Below are 6,491 nucleotides of genomic sequence, written 5' to 3' on the forward strand. Positions count from 1 at the left end.
CAGCTCCTGCATGACTTTAACATTTAGGTAGGTTTAGGGGATTACTAGGAGCAACCTCCTGTATGACTTTACATTTAGGAGGTTTAAGGGATTACTAGAGCAACCTCCTGCATGACTTTACATTTAGGAGTTTAAGGGATTACTAGGAGCAACTCCTGCATGACTTTACATTTAGGAGACGGTTTAAGGGATTACTAGGAGCAACCTCCTGCATGACTTTATATTTAGAGGAGTTTAAGGGAATTACTAGGAGCAACCTCCTGCATGACTTTACATTTAGGAGTTTAAGGGATTACCAGGAGCAACCTTCCTGCATGACTTTACATTTAGGAAGATTAGGGTATTACTAGGAGCAATTCGCTGATTGACTTTACATTAGGAGTTTAAGGTATTACTAGGAGCAGCCTCCTGCATGACTTTACATTTAGGAGGTTTAGGGGAATACTAGAGGCAACCTCCTGCATGACTTTACATTTAGGAGGTTTAGCTCAGGTATTACTGAGAGAGCACCTCCTTGCATGACTCTTTATACATTTATAGGAGGCACTTTAGATGGGGCATTACTACGGCAAGCAACTATCTACCCGTACATCTGACCTTTAATTTAAAGAGGTTTAAGGAGATTACTAGGAGCAACCTCCTGCATGACTTACGATCTTAGGAGGGTTAAGGGTGACTTTACATTTAGGAGGTTTAAGGGATTACCAGGAGCAACCTCCTGCATGACTTTACATTTAGGAAGATTAGGGTATTACTAGGAGCAATCTCCTGCATGACATTACATTTGTCTGATCAGCTTCTGTTATAGGTATACATTCATTAGCTGCGTGACAGCGTCTGAGAAAATACAGAAGATTGACAGACGTGGAGGGACGCACAGAATTTGAACTGTGTAACAAATATAACATTGTCATATACCGTCAGAGTTGATTTACGTAAACTCCCTCTGTGCATGGCTATCTATTTCCTAACACTAACTCAACAAACAGCTAGAGCTCACTCAAAGCTTGTTTTATTGACACAGCATTTCATTGTTCGAAGGATGTCATGTAAGGCAATGTCTCATGTCTGGTATTTGGTGAACAAGGCTTTTGAACAAGACCTTTGGTCTTAAGTAATGTCAGTTAAATGAGCATACGGAGCGTCAGGAGATTTGAAGAGATTTGAGGGGTGGATGTGTGTGCGGTATGTGTGTGTGTGTGTGTGTGTTCTTCACATGGCCCGCATCAGACGGAAGAAGGGATCAGAGTGACGTGACAGAAGAAACACAGACAACGGTCCTGGATAAACATGCTGAGGCAAGATGCTGAAATTCTCCCCACTTGCTGAAATTCTCCCCAGTTCTCTCTCTCTCTTTTTCAGTTATTTTTCTCTCTCACTCACTTTCTCCCCCTCTCTCTCTCTCTCCGACTGATGCGAGTCATCAGGGACCTGGATGGAGCTAATCTTTGCTCGTCTCTCTCATGTCCGTTTCGTAGATTTCAATCACGCACTGGGTCGTCTGTGATATAGCACGCTGCTCGCCGCACACACACTGATGAATGACCCAGATACTCAATACAACCTATTCTCTCTCCCAACCCCAACTGCCCCTCTCTCACAAATCTACCTTAAGGACTGCATTAAAGTACTGACCGGCCGGGCCCTTTAGCCCCTTATTTGAAAAGATGCAGCATCTTAACTCATTTTGCTACAGGCCTTGCTTTTTCATTTGCCCACTGCTGTGCCGCTCCACTCCCCACTCACTCCTCACCCCACACTCCTCCATTGTCCGCTGCCCCCACTCCCTCGTTCTCTCTCTCCCCTGCTCGCTGTGGCTGAAAGGGGAGTAGGGGCTGAGAGTAATGTCTCTTGACAGCTCGGCACACAATACGGCGCAGGAGAGCTGGAAATCACTACACGTGTCCATAAACAAATGCTTATTTTTAGAGGAAAGAAAGGGTACTAGTTTATCTCCTCAGCGGGACGGCCTTGACAGGTTTGTACCAGGGACAAACAGTAAGACGGGAAGAGAGATAAAAGCTGTGTGTGTGTGTCAATCTCAAAAGAAAAGTCCAAACTCCTTCCTCTGCAGCCTAGCTTGTGCTCTGTCCTCTCTTTTTGATTGAAAACAACAAGCTTGACAGGCAGCTGGTACTTATGACCTCTCATTGGGCCATCTCACATCCTGAGATCCCTTCTGATATCTGGACTGTAGGTGATTTATTTAGCCACAGAACAATGCTTCCTGGCATTCTTCGGACCCGTCGAGGCAACACACAAACGCACCAAAAAGCAGAAAGATGAAAACGTTCTTGCAATCGATCAAGCGCCAGCGGCAACACTCCCATTCATGATCATCTTCTCAGTACTAGATTTCAGGAAGCAGGCTTCAAGAAAAAAAACTTCAACTGTGCATACACTCCTCAAATCGTTAGGGTGCCTTCTCAATGCATGTTTGAGATTCACCACTAGGCTAGCTGTCCGTATTGACAAAAGGCTAGCGTTGGGTTGGGGTATATAATGCTGTGGGGATGCTAATATGGACAGTGGGCCTTTGGGGGGGGGGGGGGGGGTTCATTAGCAGCCTGAAGCCTTGCAGGCCGGGGGCAATCTGGGTTTGGAGTCAGCAATGGACACAGATGGGGTCTGGGGCAGCTAGGGCCTTTTCCAGGACAGCAGGTAATCAATCCATCAGGCCCCGACACAGGGCTGCCCGAGGGGGACCATCGCTGATGCTCCAAGACTGATTGGGGGCTCGGCAGGAGGCCAGGGTGGGCATCGGGGCCCTAACTGCTCCAGTGAGAACAGAGCTGGGCCGAGCTCAACCACGAGCCAGTACACTGACCTGGTTCAGCACAGCTCGGCTTGTCTCCGCCTCGCCACCGCTTGTCATCTGTACCCATGTGGTAAAGTAGCTGCGGCCAAAAACACACCTTTAACCATAACATATCATTCCATAATACCATAGGCCAACATCAATCAAAACACTTAGAGAAATGGCAGCATCGTTCCCCTTGGCGAAAAAAACAATTCACTGTGTTCATTACCTAGAATCCCTCACCATCCAATTCAACCAAATGTCACCACAGAAATAGCTGTGAATTGCCTGTAATTATATGTGTGACCTGTATGCATGTATGTATGTAAGCAGGCAGAGAGGATAGCAGGGAGTGCGGAGGAGCCTAATTGCTGCAGACACTCTTGCTACTGCTGGAGCCGCTTAAACAAGGGTCTAATTCTGAGGCCTGCAGAGCCGTAATACACCAGCCTACAGGAGGAGAGCTAAGCCCGCAGCACTGCTTTGATTAACAGCTGAATCAGTAGACAGAAAGATAGTTAGACAAATTGATGCTAAGATATAGTTTGACAGACAGATGGGAGCGTAAATGGATGGTTTGGCAGAGTGAAAAAGTAAATAGACTGATGGATTACCAAACAAATACAGGAACAAAATGCCGGGTTGTGGAAACAAAAGCCTCGGTGATGATGGGAACGCCAGATAATGCCGGGTTGTGGAAACAAAAACCTTGGTGATGATGGGAACATCAGATAATGTCGGGTTGTGGAAACAAAAACCTCTGCGATTATGGGAACACCAGATAATGCCGGGTTGTGGAAACAAAAGCCTCGGTGATGATGGGAACACCAGATAATGCCGGGTTGTGGAAACAAAAGCCTCGGTGATGATGGNCCAGATAATGCCGGGTTGTGGAAACAAAAGCCTCGGTGATGATGGGAACACCAGATAATGCCGGGTTGTGGAAACAAAAGCCTCGGCGATGATGGGAACACCAGATAATGCCGGGTTGTGGAAACAAAAACCTTGGTGATGATGGGAACGCCAGACAGAAAGATAAACACAGATAGATCGTGTTGATACGAGGGTGGATTTTTGGGGGTTTGGTGGGGAGATCGATAGATTTTATAATCTATTTGTTTGCCCAAAACGAGAGTTGATTTAGCTATATACTTGTTCTGAGGGTGCCTGTAGTCCCCGCTCTGAATGTCATGGGGAGGGGTTCTATGTAGAAATCCATCCTTTTAAACCACACGTGAGAGAGGACTGACACATATTCATACAAATCCACAACATGACGGTGGGGATTTGAGGGCCCACCCTTAAACTAGCGTAAATCACTGAGGGAGGTAACGACGCCATTACGATGTGCTAAACTTTGATCTTGGGAATGGCGCTAAGGGCCGGGGGGTTGGTGGTAGGATGAGAGAGGGAGTGGAGTAAAATAATACAACCAGGGATGAATAGGAGGGTAAAGACACATAGGCTGTTTACGCCCCTATTTGTTGAAGTATATAGTACTTACACACCTTATAGGCTCCATTTTAGCATCAGCATTCACATTACTCACCGCCCATGAACTCACTGTATTCACATTCATCGATCTTTTCCTTTACTATACATCCCTGAATAACACCAAACATGTCAATATAATAGTCCTACAGTACTGAGCTGATGTGACGCCTACTTTAAGACTCAAAACAAAATGGCCGCCCTGACAACTCAATGCCTCATTACCGTTGGATTCCGTTGATGACCTCAAAATGACAAGACAGGGGCATTGGAGGGTCTGAAAGGGGCCGTCTCCTACTCTGCTGTTCCATCAGGGACCTGCGGGGGACCAAGCGGGCACCGCGAGACAGCCCTGAGAAGTGTTGCAGGGCTTTTAATAGACAGCGGGGCCCAGAAAATCATGGCCTTTAGAGGTGCTGCATCTCTCACTGTCTGACAGCCTACAGGGGCTTTGGCTCCTACAATGACACCTTCAGAGTGCACTCTCAATGACACACACACACCAACACACACACACACACACACAGGTGCATATCCTCAGATACACATAGGAGGCAGGCACAAAAACACACAGTCAGCGACGGCCAAGTGTTTAGAGAGTGACCCAGCAACCGGAGGGTTGCCAGTTCAAATCCAGGGTCCAATGGGAAGAATTTGGCGGGAAGTGTGCTGGCAACCAAATCCTAGATGCCATTACCTGCCATTGTGCCTGTGAGCAAGGCACTTAACCCCCCACAACAACAGCTCCCTGGGTGCCCAGTGTGGCAGCCCAGGGTGGCAGCCCAGTGTGGCAGCCCAGGGTGGCAGCCCAGGGTGGCAGCCCAGTGTGCCACCTCTCCAAAACCTCTATATGCATGTGTGTGTACTATATGTGTGTCTTTAGGAGGGGTTTGGCTAAAAGAGGAAGTCACATTTCAGTTGGACCTTGTGTGCAATTGACCAATAAAGTGATCTTATGCACAGATGAAGAGACAAAGACACACACACACATTCCCAAACCATGAGAAATAACACCTGATGAGTGGACTCTAAGCAGCCTATTGAGATTGTGAAAACAGACCAGTATTCAAGTGAGAAAGGGATTATGGAAAGAAAGACGTGTTGCTGCCATAGTAAAAGATCACAATATACTTCTATAAAAGAACAACAACAGCATGCAGTAAATATCCACAGTGAAAAATAGGCAAAGAACAGCTATTTTGACCATTGTTCAGTAATATGGGTCTGGATATATGGAATCTAATGTGCCTCAGACACCCCGCAGGTACTGTACTCTGCACACCCAAACACTCAAGTCCCTTGTTTCTCATCACAAAACCTCAAACTATAAGTTTGCAAAAAGTCTACTCTGGGAAAGTTCTCCCCACAAGAAAATGTGCCCCCGGGCCCTTCTCAAACCTGGTTACTTTCATCAGGACCCTCTCCCATCCTCGCCTTATGGTGTTAAATATATTTTTTTAATGTGTTCCAGAGCACAAAAAGAGCCAAGACAAATCATGGCGGTGCAGTGAGGGTATAAAAGGAGCCTCTTTCCTCAACAACATCAGACCTATTTGGTGAAGAAGATGCCAAAGATGCTGTGTTTCGCGTGGCTTGGCATTAAAGACAGAGTGAGCTCTCTCTTCTCTCCACTCTAAATCATTAATCGGTTGGCGCTCCCGGATGTACACAAATCAACCTGGTATGGGCCGCACTTCACTCTTTCCCATGATGCTTTGTACTTAGGATGTGAAGTCCAGCACTTTGATTTATCTGATGCCCTCTCAGCTAAGGGAGGGGAGGCAAGTGAGGTGCCATGTTACTGCATCATACTCATTCTAAAGGGCCAAGGCGGAATGTGCAGTTCCCTCCTCAATACCCTGTAGGAAACTGATTCTCGAACAGTACAGAAAGAGATACGAAAGCCTATATCTAAATCACTGCAATCAACTGACAGAGAGTAAGAGTACTCCAGAGGAATCCATTCAATAGGATTATTGTCACAGTTGGAAACAGTCTGCGTCTGTTGCTGTTTTACTGGAGAGCTAAAATATGTAGGGCTATGCATGCATCTTCCTTAATCACAGCTGCCAACGTACTCTGTGCTAGCACAGGTAGGTGAGGTCCACAATGACCTGGACGTGTGTGGGTGGGAGTGTGGTTGTGTGTGTGGTGTGGTGTGTGTGTGTGTGTGTGGGTGTGTGTGTGGGTGTGTGTGTGG

General features: G+C 46.7%; 1 protein-coding gene across 1 annotated transcript in view; it reads right to left on the reverse strand.

The window, feature by feature from the left end:
• diaph2 (diaphanous-related formin 2) overlaps positions 1–6,491 on the reverse strand; it is a 717,635-nt gene that overhangs the window by 11,042 nt on the left and 700,102 nt on the right.

Source organism: Salvelinus sp. IW2-2015, linkage group LG6.2, assembly GCF_002910315.2.
Source record: "Salvelinus sp. IW2-2015 linkage group LG6.2, ASM291031v2, whole genome shotgun sequence".
NCBI lineage: Eukaryota > Metazoa > Chordata > Actinopteri > Salmoniformes > Salmonidae > Salvelinus > Salvelinus sp. IW2-2015.